General features: G+C 34.9%; 1 long non-coding RNA gene and 1 other non-coding gene across 12 annotated transcripts in view; one reads left to right on the forward strand and one right to left on the reverse strand.

Annotated features, from left to right (window-relative positions):
• Nucleotides 1–16,152, forward strand: part of LOC107839006 — a 44,094-nt gene extending 27,942 nt beyond the window's left edge. For 2 of the 11 annotated variants that reach the window (XR_007043900.1, XR_007043897.1), the window contains 4 exons: nucleotides 4,176–4,269; nucleotides 6,041–6,238; nucleotides 7,573–7,680; nucleotides 14,620–16,152. This is a non-coding gene — a long non-coding RNA (uncharacterized LOC107839006). Of the gene's footprint in view, nucleotides 1–3,024; nucleotides 4,270–6,031; nucleotides 6,239–7,572; nucleotides 7,681–14,619 lie in introns of those variants that run through there. The other 9 variants (XR_007043899.1, XR_007043895.1, XR_007043891.1 and 6 more) reach the window with 7 other exon arrangements.
• LOC124886803 lies at nucleotides 8,083–8,189 on the reverse strand. Its single transcript, XR_007044211.1, has one exon. It is a non-coding gene; the product is annotated as a small nucleolar RNA R71 (small nucleolar RNA).
• Nucleotides 16,153–17,000: the final 848 nt, after the last annotated feature.

Genomic DNA, 17,000 nt, shown 5'->3' on the forward strand with positions numbered 1-17,000 from the left:
ATGGACTTAGTAAAGTTCTAAGTAGAGGAGGCAATAAGTATGTGTTTGGGATTGTAAATTACTACTCAAGGTTCACCCTGACAATGTTCTTGAGAGCAAAGGAGGAAATCTAGGAATTTCTGGTTACTTTTGCTAACAAAGTTCAAATGAAACTAAATTGCAAGATTATTGAATTAACATCTATCATTGAATTAAATATGAGAACCTACAAGTTAAAGGATTATGTGCTAAAAATAGAATCAATCAGAACTTTTCTGCCCCAAGGACTCCTCAAAAAATGAAGTAGTTGAAAGAAAGAACAAGGAACCTCATATAGATTGTCAAGACTATGTTGATTGACAGTGGGTTACTCATCAACAAACAAAGCATATAGAGTTTTACAAAAAAAAAAAGATTTGTGTGGTTAAGATAATATGCATGTGGCCTTTGATGAGTCAGGAAAGATGGTCAATCCAGGTGATGATGAAGATTCAGAATTTGAAGAACTTATTCCTATTCAAAGGAATAATAGAGCTGAAGAATAATAGTAAAGGACCAGATGATTAACATGAGAATGATGAAGCTGATGGTGATTCAGGATCTCCGTTGTAGACCCCAGCTCACTAGAAGAACTTCAAGTAGGGTCTAGTGAAAATATCCAGGGGCCTGGTCCTAGTGAACTCCTCTCAGAAGGTAAAACTAAAAGCTCAGATCTGCTCACTCCCTTGACAATCTAGCTCCACCTCTAGAGACTGGAATCCTAATAAAAGCTCAAACCAGAAATTTCATAAGATTCTTAAATTTTTTGTCTTAAATTGAGCCAAAAATATGAAGAGTATAAAAATATTGACTAGATTAAAGAAATGAAGGAGGAGCTTTACAAATTTGGAAAAGTTAAATCTTGGACCTAGTCCCCAGACCTATTAACAAAACAATTTTTGGAATAAAGTGGTGTACTTAAACAAACAAGTTGAGGATAGAATTGATCAAATTAACGTGACCTACTAAATAAATAAGTTTTTCTTCCTAAAATTGGCTATGTTAAAGAAACTGGTATCATTGGTAATGTAGGTATAGATTTTTCGAACATTGTAGCTATACACCCATGGGAATAAATTTGGAAGAGAACTATAAAGTAGACACAAATTTGAGGATTCACTCCGAAAAAAGAGTGACCTGGTCCCATCTTCCAGGTTAGTACCAAATCAGTGTGCTTTAATATTCAAAAGTTATATTTAAAAATCAAGGCATATTTTCTTCTCTATGTAAAAACTATCAATTCTTAGCAAGGTGAAGAGTCATACCTATTAGAACCAGACACGACATTTGGTTCAAAAAGACACCTTTTTATGATAATGGCCACACCACATAAATTCAAAATAAAATTCATACCTTTTTTTATCTTCCAAAATTAACTCAATTCATCTTCTTCAATTGTCCATCATCTCTAAACTTGAACTAGTCCCGTTCTCTCTTAAAAAATCATTTAAATTGGTAGATATTCCCACCTCTTCAACCTCTATTAAAGATCCTAAAGTCATAAATCCATATATTATCAATAATAACAATCCCAGATTGAACTATTTGATCCTTTAACACCCAAAACCATAGAAGACATCTCTTTAATCCCTCAACTAGAACCTGTCCCAATGCTACCCATTGAATTCTCTTCAAAAATTCCAGAACCCCTAAAGGATTTTGTCTCATTTCAAACTTCGTTAACCATTGAAATTTATGTTAAGTCTACAATGATAGAGTATTTGAATCTAGGTTTTGCTTTACTGATTGAATAAGAACACTCTCAATCCTAACTTCCTACTTCCTCAGAAGAACCAAAATTTCTCGTAAACTCTGAAATAACTATTTCTTTTAAATAACTAGAAAAAAAATAACCCTTATAAACCCTAAAAAGTAGCTGGTTCTCATACCCCATCTGACTCAAACCCTATTTTTGCACAAATATGTAACAGAGAAGTACCAGTAAGAGGTTTTATTATTGCAGTAATGTAGATTGGGTAGCTTAACATTTTTTTTATATGATCCCAAGGAAAGCTCTATTAGTGTAGGAGAGCAAATAATGAGTTAAAAGGATTATTTAACAAAAGATAAAGAAATTATGCTACCTCCAAATAAGGAGCATAAGGAGTACGAGGATGAACCACCTATGAGGTGTTCTATGAAGAAACAAAGAGAAGTAGAGGGTAAGAAAAAGTTGTTGATTCTAGTGTAAGAATGCTAGATTGTATTCTATTAGAGGGAATAAAAAGAAGTTGTTAGCTGATATCATGAAGCATAGCAAGTTTTCTACTACTAAAAGAAAAAAGATTTAAGGAAGTTGTTATAATGGAGGAGGAGAATGTTGAAGTTGTAGAGGTTATAGAGAATGAGAACATTGACCCTTATACTATTGGAATAATGGAGAAAAGGAGAAAACAAATTCATGTCTCACAAAGGACCAGGTCCTTCCATTCATAGTCTGGTAGCCCTATAGTAATGAAATAGAAATACATTACTGAAAAAAAAAAAGAAATTCTCCAAGGGACCTGGTCTAAAGAAGAGAAAATTTATTGAAAAAGAATGAAGAAGTCATTCGAAAAAAAGAAGAAACAAACAAAAAGGAAAGATGGATCAATCTAGAGACCAAAGAAATAAAATCTTGTAAACTAAAAAAGTATGGTTTGGGAGAGTGTTTGATCCCAAGATTTTTGAGAAACCAGCGATGGTTGAGTTGGTGAAATATGTCATTTACCAGGGATAGCTGTATTCCCCTGAGGAACAATCTCCCATGATTTTTAAAGAAGAAGTAAGAGAATTCTATTATACAATGGATTTCTCAGATGATGATTTATCTTTGACCGGCCAAGTGCAAGAAAAACAAATCATACTGGATGACGATTCTCTAGGGAAAATCCTTGATGTGCCTGTTATAGGGGAGAGGACTATTGTAAAGCAATAAGGATCAATTAAGTTCATGATTGGTGCCTCAAAGGTGGGAGGGACTTCAATAGCTTTTGTGAGAAAGAAATTTCTCAAAAGTAAGTTCTAATTATTATTTGAATTTGTGTACAAAGTCATTTTGCCTGGGTCAGAGAAAAAGACCACTGCCTATGTTTTTATTTGCTTATGATAATGTGTCTGAGAAACTTTAAGTTGATAATTCAACCATCTCTAATGTTTGAGCACATGCACAAGGTCATCTATGTGAAGGAAGGGAAACATAGTTGCCTTATGGGTACTTTTTGAATAAGGTGTTTGACCACTTTAGAATAGTTTAGAATAAAAAAAGTCCGCGAGTAGTCAAATAAAAGTTTAGTATGACAACATTTGTTGAAAATGAATGCATAGTTTGAAAAGTTAGAATTATGTTCCAAGTGTCAGAGTACTGGCTGCTCAGGAAAAATCTAAGAAAATTAAGGTGATAAAGATTATGTTAGCTGTAAAGGACGCTGAGATAATGCACTTGAAAATGCAGAATCAGATGTTATTTTTAGAGAATCTGGTGCTACTGATGAAGTTGTAGAAGAAAAATGCAAAGCACCAAACCAAAGATGCAGAACTCAGTATAAAATTTTTAAGGTTGAATTATGAAGTTAAAAACCTCACTAAGTAGCTACCAAATGCTCATGTTGCAAAGAGTTCTAGAATTGTGTTGTACTCGTACCCTTCTCCCAGAATCTCTCCTCTACCTAAGTCCTATCATGTCTATTTTAGTTTGTCATCCCTACGTTAGTTTGAAATGCTTTTTTTATGTGGCTTTTGTACATAGTTGTTTTATGTCTTTTTGTATGCTTTAATGGTGTAGATCTCACTTAAATTGACTGAATCCTTTATTTGTATGCTGACTCTATTTCTTCTTTATCATTAATATTGTTCTTCATGTAAGAGTTTCCCTAGTGGACATGCGTTCATTAACTTTTTCTTATTTTAATACTTGTTTACTTTTTTAACTTTTCAATAATGCCAAAATGAGGAATTTTGAATTCATGCTATAGGGACCAGGTGACGGTGTGTGTTTAATGATATGATTATATGTTAAGAACCAGGTACCAAATGCATATGTGTTAAATAAATGTAAATGGTAATGATGCAATATTTATAGGGCGAAGAATATTAAATGTTGTAGGTGGATAAATGAACTGAATCAACATTAAAACATAGCGACTGAATTTTTATGCCAATTGATAAAAAGGGACCAGGTCCCTAGGTTGCATGATTCATTGACAGGAGGAATCATGGTGCTTACTCATAGGGGAACATTCATTGACAATAGCGGCAACCACTCAGACTAAGGTGAATGAATTTGATTCTCCAAGATCTATGGTCAAATTTTATGGTTTGTCATCATCAGAAAGGGCGAATATTATGATGATCAGCTGACACCAAGGGAATAAGTCCCTCATTCTTCATGGAAATATACAGCTGCCACATGGCCTACACACTTTTTTCATCTAGAGTAATAAATTGGACAGGTGAAATGTGTAGCATTCAAGACATTTGGCTTAATCAGATACCTACCTTAATTATTGTTCCACTATAAATAGAAAGAATGCTTCTCAATTGGTGCATTTTTATAAATCACAACATAAAAGAGGGAAATAGGTGAAAACTCAACTTTGTAACATTGCTCAAGTTCTTAAATGAGTCATTGATAGGACAGAAAACTAAGTACTCAGAAACTTTTCAGGGCCAAAAACCCGGGGCGTTACTTTATTGAGTTGTTATGCGTAGTTTCTAAAATCATCTTTTTTGTTGGAGATTCTTATAACCAAATTAATGTATGTGAGCAACATGGATTCCAATATCTAAACCAGTTGAGGAGGGATGCTACTTACCTTTCAATTAGTATAGACCCTAATTGCAGTGATCACTAAACTAAGCCCATTTGAGAAAGAGAGACACTCTCTAACAAGGACATATTTAACCTACTATGGCTCATAGATTTTGGGAATTTGGGTGCACCAAAACCATACCCCCTCACTGGTCAATACTACTCCAAAAATATACTAGTTCTTACAATATATGAAATTCACCTTAAAGTAAGGATATGGGCTTACAAGTCTTAAAACTAATCATGTTTCTCTTTTTAAATCATGTTAATAAGTAAATACGTGAATTTTATATTATATCTTATATCATATGATCAAAATTAAAATCGTAATTATATAGTGATAGACTATAATCATAAATAGTACATCCAAATTTCTCGTAAACTGAATAAATCATGCTAAAATCATATATATATACCAATTCATGGAGTTTAATGTCAAAATGCTAAAACTCAATTCATAATATAAACTATGCGAGTGAAAACATGAGTAAATAAAAATTTTATTACTAAATAAAGTTTAGGTCATAAGGAAGCATCAGAATTTTGAAATGATGGAAAGTAGCTATGAGCCCTAGTTATCAAATCTATAAATTTATGTCAAAATTGAGGTTTTGGGAAAAAGGATTAAAGGTAATCTTTGTTCAAATTCCACATACCTGGTATTATTGATTTCTTGAAGGATAGCTTGAATTGGAGCCTTTAATGTATGATTTTTTGAAGAGAAAATCCTTCTTTTGACATTCTTCAGAGTTTAGGAGGAGTGGGAATGGTGTATTTGTGTTATGGGATAAGGTAAAACTCTTTGGTATAGGTTGTGGGATTATTTAGGATATAAATGACTAGTTTGCCCTAAAAACTGAAGGAAATAGGATTTAATTGTCACCATGACCACTAGCGTGGCACGGTCTTATCGTGGAGCATAGATTGTGTTCCACGGCCTTAAAATAGAGCATAGTCTCTTATCATTCCTTATCATGAACCCTTATTGGTTTACTAACAAAATGCATATATTTTTTACCCTGATATTAGATTAAGGCAAAATTGAATTCATTGCAAAGAGGACTCAAAAACTCTATATATTCTTGAAGTTATATTATTTTGAGAATATTTTTATGTTCAATCACCAATAATCACCCATATTTTGACTTGTTCTGAGAGCTATAATGTGCTATTCTGAGTGTAATTATGCTTTAAGTGTGTTCTTTATCTAATGGACATGATTAGTGTTTGCAGGACTAAATTGTGATGAATTTAATTTGACACATTAATGGTATACAAGGATAAAGGGAGTAAACAACGACATTGGAACATAGCTTAGAAAGGAAAGCTGGAAGTCGGAACTTCTAATTTTTTTTAGTCAATGCATCGCGGTGAGGGACCAAATGGAGTTAGTCAAAAACCAGTGAGGTACCCCGGTATGACTGCATCGTGGTGAGGAGCCATTTCCCATTTTTCAATATTCTAGAATAAGGGCGCGATATTTCTGCATCGCGGTAAAATTCTAGTCGCTAGTTTTTTGAAATCTACCACTCTATGCATCATGATAAAGGATGAAATCGCATTTGTCAAAATCCAGTAGCTCACCGTGATATCACTGCGTCACGGTTATAATCCAAATCACAATAGTTACAAAATAGTAACCTTCTACAGTGGCCCAAATCTGTGAGGAGTATCGCATTTGACTACATAGCGCATTGCGCCGAAAGAACAAATAGGGTTTTTCAACCCAACTATAAAGGGAAAAATTTAAGACAATTTGGGGACACTTTGGAGAGCATACCAGCAATAGAAAAACACAAAATTCTGTATCTTAGGGTTCTTAGAATATCTTTTGAACTTCTTTACTTCAAGATTAATTTTTGGTATGATTCATTACTTATTTTTTATGTTGATTTCAAACATGAGTGGCTAAATACCCCTGTTCTGGGGTTGAGGCCAAGAATATGATTACTCTTTGATATTTTTTATCGTACTTTCTTTTTGGATTATCATCTGGGTTGTTCTTAATTTCTTGAGTTTACTATTTTGATGAGTGGCCACCGTTAGAATAAATCTATATTTCTATGTGAATCAAGGAGAAGATTCGTAGGATAGAATGAAGAAATTAAGGAGCAAGGTTCTTATCCATTAATGAAATAAGGGGTTTGAATTAGCATCTAGGATAGGGATATACTTACAAGCCTTGCTCGGTAAAATTGAAAGAAGATAACTTTTTAAATCTAGATGAATTCTTGCATCTCTGCATGAGTTGTAGTTTTAATATTCAATAGATTGAATCTTTGAGGTTGAGAGACTAAGATCGTACCATAAACCTTGTGAATCAACAACTCGATAACCAAATAGAATGTGATAAGAAAAAAGAATTTTATGATTGTTCGATCTGCCTCAACCCTGGAATTCTTATCATTATTGGTTACAATCATTGGTTGCTTTGCTATTGTCACAAATGGCTATTTCTTATATATTTATGATTTTTAGTCACAATTTCACAAAAATCTTGATACATTACAACACTTACTACCTCTTTGTCAAAAACTAAAAGTTGGTTAAATTTCTAGTTGCTTAATCCTCATGGGAAGGATATCTGACTGTCTAAGTCACTACAATACTTGTATGATCATGTGCACTTGCGCGTAGGTTTGAGCCGCAAGAAGTTTTTGGTGCCATTTTTGGGGATTAATATTATTAGTAATTTGCTAAATTTTTGGTTGTTTATAATAATTTTAAGTTTTAACGACTTGATCTTAGCGGCTAAATATTTGCAGGTTTAGCTGAATATAGGACTGGCAAGAGAAAAAGAGTTGGTAGAGTCTTTTGTAGAACCAAAAATGATATTCCAACAAAGGCGAAGAGCTGAATATCCTATTCAACAGGTTCAAATGGCTCATCCAGTTGATCTAATTTATCTTGTCGATCCAAATGCCAGAAATATCCCAGTTTCGTTTATCCATGCTACTAATAGTATTAGAAAGCCCGAGCCAGGTGGTCATTTTGAATTGAAGCAGAATATGGTGCAATTGCTTAATTAAGTGGGGCAATTTTCTACCCTGTCACATAAAGACATGCAGCAGCACATACAGACCTTTCTAGAAATAAGTGATACATACATTCCTACAGGGGTGAATACTGATTGTGTCTGACTAACACTCTTACCTTTTTCTTTAACTGGGGAAGCAAACAGGTGGTTACATGATGAACCACCACTCTTTATCACTTCTTGGGAAGATCTAGCTTGAAAGTTCCTTATTCTATTATTTTTATCAGGGAAGACTAAATGTTTGAGAAGTGAGATTTTGAGTTTTAGATAGAAGGAAAGAGAGAATCTCTACCAAGCTTAGGAGAGATTCAGAAGTATAATAAGAAATTGTCGTCACCATCATCAGTCTAACAATGTTCTTATTCATACTTTCATTGAGGGGTTAGAGCCAAATACCAATATTCTCTTGGATTCAATAGCAGGTGGACAAGCTCTTGACAAGATTTATGATGAATTGTACACACTGCTGAATCAGATTTCACAGGAGAAATCTTGAATGGCATACTGATTCGAGGCGTGCTCCTGAAAATTTTCTAGTGTGTTAGAGGTAGATCAGTTCATAGCATTATCAACCCAACTTGCAGGAATTCAAAATTAGATGCTTATTTAGTTTAAAAACATATAGTTGGGGGGTTCCGCAAGAAGCAGCTACAACTAATACAATCCAATAGGTGAGACCTTGGTGTGAGGTTTCTAGAAGTAGTGAACACGTAGTGGATGCTTGTGCTATTTATCCAAATTCTGTGAATTATGTGCGGAATGTTAATCATCCATGGAAATAAAACTTTTGGCACACATATAATCCCAACTGAAGGAATCATCCCAATTTCTCATAGGTTGGAAATTAGGGAATGAACAATAATAAACATAAGGGGCTAGTGCAACAAAATTGACAACGGCTTTAGAACAATTAGACTACTACTCAAGTAATATGGAGGAGATGATAAAGCAGCTTTTAGCAAATCAAGTGTAGTTCACAGCAAATTTAAAGAGTTAACAGTTGATCACTAGGAATTAGGAGTTGCAACTCATTCAGATTGTGGGAGCATAAAATATAAGACCTTAAGGATACTTACCTAGAAATACAGAGGCAAATCCAAAGTAGTTAAATGCAGTTACTATAAGGAGTGGGTTACCATTAAATGAGATGACACTTAAGATGGGTAGTACAACGCTCACTTATGATGATTCCAACGATAATGAGGCGAAAGGGGTCAAAGAAAAAGCTACAAGTGATGAAATTCAAGTAGAGAAAAAGACTTTACCTTTACCCTTTCCTTAGAGGCAAAGAAATAATCAAGAGGAGGCTAGTTAAAAGAAGTTCTTGAATCTTCTAAAGCTGGTTGATGTAAATCTTTCTCCTGTCGATATTCTATAGAGTGTGATAAAATATGCAAAATATCTAAAGGACATTATGGTAAATAAGAACCGGTTGATAGAGTATGCTACAGTTGTACTTACTGAGGAGTGCACATCTAAGATACAAAACAAATTGCCCACAAAACTGAAGCATCCAGGTAGTTTCACTTTGCAGATCACTATTGAGCAGACCATCAGTGCTCATGGATTGAGTGATTTTAGGGATAGCATAAATCTTATGCCCACATCTTGGTACCAAAAAATAGGTCCTTGGAGCCCCAATCCCATGAACATTATTTTTCAGTTGGCTAATAGGTCCTTTTCTAGATCGGATGGAATTATTGAAGATGTCTTAGTGCAAGTAGAATAACTGATCTTTCTAGTAGATTTTATGATTCTTGAATTTGAAGTTGATCCTGCCATTCCATTTATTTTAGAACAACCATTCCTAATAATATGGCATTCAATAATTAATGTAGCAGAAGGGATGATGACAATTCGAGCGCATGATAAAGTGGAGGTTTTTGATATATAGAAGGTGCTAAAATTACTGGCTATATATGAAGAATTGTCTTCCATATCAGCTATTGACCTTGCATCTAAGTTATATTTATTATTTTCTGATGATCTACTAGAGCGAGCTTTGATGGGTCATGATCTTTATGGAGATATGTAGGCGTTAGAATTAGTCCAAGTCATGAATCAGGCGATAGTTGAACGAGAAAGCTACTTTTTAAGCAATTGAATAGGCCAATTGGCCCATTCCCCAAAACTTTAATTAATAAAGCTCCAAAATTAGAGCTTGAGATTATTCCCCCTCACTTGAGATATGTTTACCTTGGTGAAAATGACACCTTGTATGCTATTTATTTGATGTGCAGGTAAGAGAAGCAATGGCAGTCTTTAAAAATAAAGTCAATTGGTTGGCAGATGTCTGACATTACAGGGATAAATCAAGGATTTTGCATAAACAAGATATACATGGAAGAAGGTTTCAAACCAAGGGTGCAACAAGAATGTAGATTAAATTGGGTGATGAAGGACGTGGTGTGAAAAGAGGTTGTTAAGTGGATCGATAATGGGATTGTATATACAATTTCAGACAGCAAGTGGGTAAGCCCAATACATTATATCCCAAAGAAAGGTAGGATGATTGTGGTTACCAGTAAAGAAAATGAGCAAATTCTCAATCGCATGGTGAATGGATGGAGAATTTGTATTGACTATCGGATGCTTAATGAAGCCATAAGAAAGGAACACTATCCTATCCCATTCATTAATTAGATGTTAGATAGGTTGGCAGGGAAAGGGGTACTACTATTTTCTCGATAGTTACTCGGGTTATAATCAGATCACCATTGCACCTGAGGACAAAGACAAAATGACTTTTAGTTGTCCAAATAGAACATATACGTGTAGACGCATGCCTTTTGGTCTGTACAATTCACCTACAATATTTCAGAGATGCATGATGTTAATTTTCTATGACATAGTTGAAGAATTTGTCGAGGTATTCATGGATGCCTTCTCTGTTTATGGTAATTCTTTTGATGTATGCTTGAAGAATCTAGATCAAGTCCTTGCTCATTGTGAAGAGACAAATTTGGTGCTGAATTGGGAAAAGTGTCACATTTTGTTAAGAAAGGAATAGTCCTTAGCCATAAAGTGTCATGTAGAGGACTTGAAGTAGATAGAGCCAAAATTAAAGTGATTAAAAAGCTGCCACATCCAGTTATAGTGAAGGGAGTGCAAAGTTTCTTGGGATATAGAGGTTTCTACAAGCATTTTATTAAAGATTTTTTAAAGATTGGAACCTCGATGTATAAATTTTTAGAAAGAAGCCAAGTTTTATTTTGGGGCTGATTGTCAAGAAGCTTTTGAGAAGCTGAAGAAGAAGCTGACTGAAGCACTCATCTTAATCTCTCTAGATTGGGAGTTACCATTTGAATTGATGTATTATGCCAGTGATGTGGGTGTAGGATCTATTATGGGGAACAGAAAAGAAAAGGTCTTCCGTTATATTTATTATGCTAGTAAAATCTTGAATAATGCCCAAATGAACTATACAGTCACTGAAAAGGATATGTTAGTTGTGGTTTATGCATTCGATAAATTTAGAGCTTATTTATTGAGCACCAAGGTTATTGTACACACAGATCAATGGGCCATCAAGTATCTCTTAAATAAAAAGAATGCAAAGCCTCGATTTATCCGATGGATTTTATTACTGCAAGAGTTTGACTTTGAGGTTTGGGATCAGAAAGGAATGGAGAATCAAGTTGTAGACAATTTTTCATGGCCAAAAACTTATGATCATAACGTTAATGGCTCTCTCTGCATTCAGAAAGCGTTTTCAGGTAAAAAATTATTGGCTCTAGATGTGGGTGAGCTTTCATGGTATTTGTGACCTTGGTAGCATGTTCGGTTTATCCTCCCAAAGCTACTACTCAGCAATGAAAGAAACTTCTTTATGATATGTGGGATGAGACATTTCTTTTATAGCAGGTTCTTGATGGAATTACATGTAGATATATTAAAGAAGTTGAATTCACATAAGTTCTTCAAAATTGTCATTCATCTCCTTATGGTTTCTATCATGGGGGTGAAAGAACAACAAAAAAAGTGTTGCAATCTAGCTTTTCTTTCCTAACATTGTTTAGAGATGAAGTGGCTTTCATGAAGAGGTATGACCAATGCCTGAGATTAGGTACAATTTCAAGGCGTCATGAGATGCCCCTAAATAATTTCTTAAAGTTGAAGTATTTGATGCTTGGGGGATCAATTTTATGGGACTATTCCCATCATCCAATGGAAACTTGTACATCTTAGTAGCAGTTTATTATGTGTCCAAGTGGGTGGAAGCTGCAACTTGTCCCACTAATGAAGTGAGAGTGGTATTGAAATTTGTGAAGAAACACATATTCTCTTAGTTTTGCACTCCCAGAGCTATAATTAGAGATGGAGGTACATATTTTATCAACACTTTGTTTAAAAATCTGTTGGCTAAATATGTTGTTAGGAACAAGGTGTCCACTGCATACCATCCAAAAACAAGTGGTTAAGTTGAGGTATCCAATCAGGAGATAAAGCAGATACTACAGAAGAATGTTAATGGTCAATCGAAGGATTGGGCAAAAAAGATATATGATGTAATATAGGCATACCGGACATCTTTTAAGATGCCCTTTGGTACCTCTCTATATCGTTTAGTTTATAGGAAACCATGTTATTTGCCTGTAGAGCTTAAACATAAAGCTCATTGGGTTGTTAAAGTGTTTAATCTTGAGATGAACGCCGCGGGAGAGAATAGATTGGTGCAGCTTATTAAACTTGATGAGTTTTGTATCTATGCTTTTGAGAATGCCAAACTGTACAAAGAGAAAATAAAGAGATGGCATGGCTGGCAAATTCAGGACAGAGTGTTCGAACCCAGACAACTTATTTTGCTATTCAATTTAAGGTTAAAGATTTTTTGGGTAAATTACGGTCTAAGTCATCTGGGCCTTTTGAGGTGGTGCAAATGATGCCTCATGGAGTGGTTAAACTATGGAATAATGAGAAGACTGGGAATTTTTTGTTGAATGGATAATGTGTGAAGCATTATTGGGATGATCATGGAGATAAGCATAATGTATCCATCATTTTTGCTGATGAGTGAGCCTAAGCTATGTCATGCCACAACGTAAAATAAGGTGCTATGTCTGAGTCAAACCCATAAATGTAATGTAATAGGTAGTTTAATTTTTAGTTATTAAAATAAGAAGAAAAAAATATAGAAAGATGAGTCGTACCACGACAAAACTACAGCGCTGAGTAGGAGGCAACCCACTTTTTCTTATGATGTTTTATTATTTTTGTTTGATTTGTAGGGATGAGAACATTGAAACTAAAGAGAATACCATGCCCAAGGAAACAATAAGGTTTGAATATTAAATATGTTTAAGTCAGGTTCAAAATTAGGTAGAAAGGCGGTTGAAAAATGCACTGGAAACATGAAATTAGAGGCCACCGCATTGCAGAGATGGCCAAAATGGCAATCGTCAATTTCCAGTAGCTTGGCACGATACTACTACATCATGGTGGTTAGAAAATGATGATTTTCAAATTCCAGTGTGTTGATGTGAAACCTAAGCGATACCACCACGTCACGTTGATGCTTAAAAGTGGACAAATTTTTAATTTTAATCTAGTTTAACCCTACCCAACCCGTCTTGGTCCCACCCCTCCATATATACCTATCTAAACACTAAAAACCTCTTACTAGTTCTTTTAAGCACCATATGTAAATCCCCCTCCACACAAATCTCTTTCAATTTTCTTCCAAGCTAAATTTTTCTAATCAACACCAAAGGTAAGTTCTAAAATCTCTCAATTTCATCTCTTTCTTGCTATGAATTTCGGTATTTTTGGTTAGAATAGATTGTCTTGTAATGGATTCACTTTAGTATAGTGCCCATACCTCTTTTATCTTAAATTTTATAGAGTAGTTAATTATAGTCTTTACAATCTTACATTAATTTGTTAATTTGGTGAGTGAATGATTGTTAAATTGAAGTGTGGAGTCATACTTATGTTTTGAATGGGTGAGTTTACTGCTATGGTTTATCAATTTATGAAAGGTGTGTGGTAGAAATAGTATTGCTAATATCATATGTGTTTTTATATGGTTCACGTATTGGGGGTATTTTGGGTTTGAGTTCTTATATCACAATCTTACCTATTACACTTTACATTTTATTGATTGTACATATTGTATGAACGTGTTAAGCATGGGGTAATATGCATCACCACGAAGGAAAGTCTGAGTACCTTGCATAGTGATGAGGTAATGTTGTATAAATGTTAAGTGTAGGGTGAACCCAATTGGTGCTAGGAATATGCGTGAATTAATTTTTGAAGTCCCGAAGATGAAAGAATCAACGAGTTGAAAAATAAGTGAAATATGGGTTGAATATGCGTGATTGAATCATTCTTGTAATAGCGTGTGCACCCTGCTTGTCGATCCCTATTTTTAATATACAATGATGTTAGTTAATATGCCAATTTAGAGCTATTTGTAATTGTGTCACACTCGCATTAATGGGATGTAACGAATAGGGGACATTATTGTGGATAACTGTCAGTGTTCTTGAAATTGATTGAATAAGGGGGGATTGCTTGTGTTAATGACATACTACGGTATGAATTAGTTTTGGTCTAGCTGAAATTTATCCTTGCTTGAATTATGGACAATGTATGTGTGCTAAATGTGTTGAATAGGAGAAGTCTGAGTACCCCATTTTTATATGTGTGCACTTTAGCTAGCAATTAAGTGTGGGGTGCTTATTGTGACCCAGCCACACATACTTTAAGATAGCATGACCTAGGACTAACTTCTTTGGTTTCTCACTTGTTTGCTACATATGTTGGATGACAGGCACCATAGATCACTAACAACTGAAAGAAAAGGCTAAGGCTAGCTCTTCTGCAGCAGCTAGGAAATAGAACAAGCATTTTGAAAACCAACTTGCTAGGGTGCCACGAGCTCCACCACTACAACCTACTCATATAAGGAAATTTAGGTTTAAGGCGACCTGAAAGGTAGACAAGCAGTGGTACTCCAAACACACTATTGCCAATTATATTCCTGAGGTGTTCATTTACAGGGCAAGCCTACTAAGGGAATGCCAAGCATGATACAACAAATTGAGCAGCTGAACATGAACTTACTTTTTCATCAGTTGACTAAGTGTAATCAACATCTGATTTGCAAATTCTATGCCAACTGGGATCCTACGAACCCAGATCATGAATTGAATATTCACGGAAAGGTGGTCTGATTCACAACTATAAATATAAATAACCTGCTAGGTATATCGGAGGCTGATGCATACCCCTTGAAGATGTTGATTGTCACTTCTCCCTATGCTTATACCTAAAACTTATTGTGTGGTACATTCTCATCTTCTAGATGGACTAGGCACTGGGTTACGATCTTACATTCCTCCTTTCCCTATGCTCAAATTAACAAAGAGGCCCGAATTGGGGGACGTATTGGGTATCATTTCCCCATTTAAGGCAAACACATGACAAAAATTACACGGGACCGGTTATGTTTAATCTATGCTTTGATATGTTATGACATTGACATTAATGTGGGCTAGGTAATATTCTCTGTAATGGAGAAAGTACGCTACTAGTTGGGGTGTAGCTATGGTTTTGGAGGTTTGTCGACTTGGTTATTAAGGACGCACAGGGTTGATGAGGAGGATTTGGATTACAAGCCGAAAGTTGTTACTCACCCTGTTGATATTACTACTGCTAGGATCATAGATGGGGCCCAAGGCCCAATCCTGACTATGGACGAGTGCTATGCTCGGGCTGATGAGATATCTGCCAGGATGTTTGGCCTGCAAATGTTACAATTATGGATAGGGGAAGATTCCCAACACACGAAGAACTTTATAATATGGAGTTAGATTACCCCATTAGCCATCAGGCTAGAATTTTGCTGAGGATCGTTCCTGAGTTTTTTGAACCTATTGATGTTGATGTACCTACAGATGTAGATAGGTGGTACCAGGACTCCGATATTGAGTCAGATGCTGAGGATCAGTCTGATGATTGTGATGCTGATGCTGATGATGGTTATGATTAGGAAGGTGCAGATGATGCCATGACGGTGATAGTTCCCTTTGACTGATCAGGAACTATGACGCTACCTTACCATATGCTTATTGATAGCACTAGTATAGTGCTTCGTTTAAGTGTATGGTGGTTGTCCTTCGCTTTCATATCTAATTTTGCTTGAACAATTTCTATTTTTATGTTGTGTTGGATTTTTGTATTTCTAATTATTCGGAACATTATGCCTATAATAGTTAGTAAGTTTCAAGTATGGATTGTTGTAATTTACCCTCAAGGCATTTTTCACATTTTCCTTTTAGTTTAAAGTGTTTGCTTTTATTTATTTTTGCTCTCCTTGGCAAATTTCAGTTTAAATTATTTCTTTTTTCTTTCTTTGGCAATTCAAAATAACTGTTGATAGCTAGTGCCTTCCCCTATGTTAGATGGATTACGACTGTCTTAAGGGAAGTTGTTCTTATAAAGTAAAGAATTGATTAGAATCTGATCACAACTTTAGGGAAGTGTTGTGTGTGGGCCATTTTTGGAGTGATTCGAATTGGATTGAGTTTTAAAAAAAAGCATGTTGAAATGTCAAAGGATTTGATTATAAATTTCTTAATCTCGTAATAGAAATAAAATTTGTTGCCTTAATTATGAATTCCATAAAGAACAAGACAGAGAACCTTAAGGATCTAACTTGAGTCCGTTAATCCACTATGAGAGTGAGTATTTGTTTATATTCTATATGTATAGTAATGCCTAGAACTTGCCTGATGTGTTTACAAAGCGAAATATATGGTGTTTGGCGTAGGAAGTGATATAGGAATTTCATTGATAGCCGCACTTTTATCCTTTATATACCTACCCTTGTGTATATCCCTAGTTAGCTCTGTTGAGCCTTTAGCCTATTATTTGGTATCTTTATATGTAACCGAAGACCTTTATTTGATCCAAAGATCCTAAATACTTTAATGTAGATGATTAAGTGATTAAGGGGTGTGAAATTGAAGTAGGTAGTAGGTGAATGTGAAGCCTCAGTGTAGTGTATTATTGGTGCACAATTGTTGTCGTTGGGAGTTGAAGAAATTGTTTGAAAATAAGTTTAGTTCTCTTATTGCTTAGTTGTGTTACAAAGAACATGTGTTGTCCCTTGTCTATTTCGGACATTGTGCACGTCAACGAAAGTTAAAA

Source organism: Capsicum annuum, chromosome 8 (genome assembly GCF_002878395.1).
Source record: "Capsicum annuum cultivar UCD-10X-F1 chromosome 8, UCD10Xv1.1, whole genome shotgun sequence".
NCBI classification, from domain to species: Eukaryota; Viridiplantae; Streptophyta; class Magnoliopsida; order Solanales; family Solanaceae; genus Capsicum; species Capsicum annuum.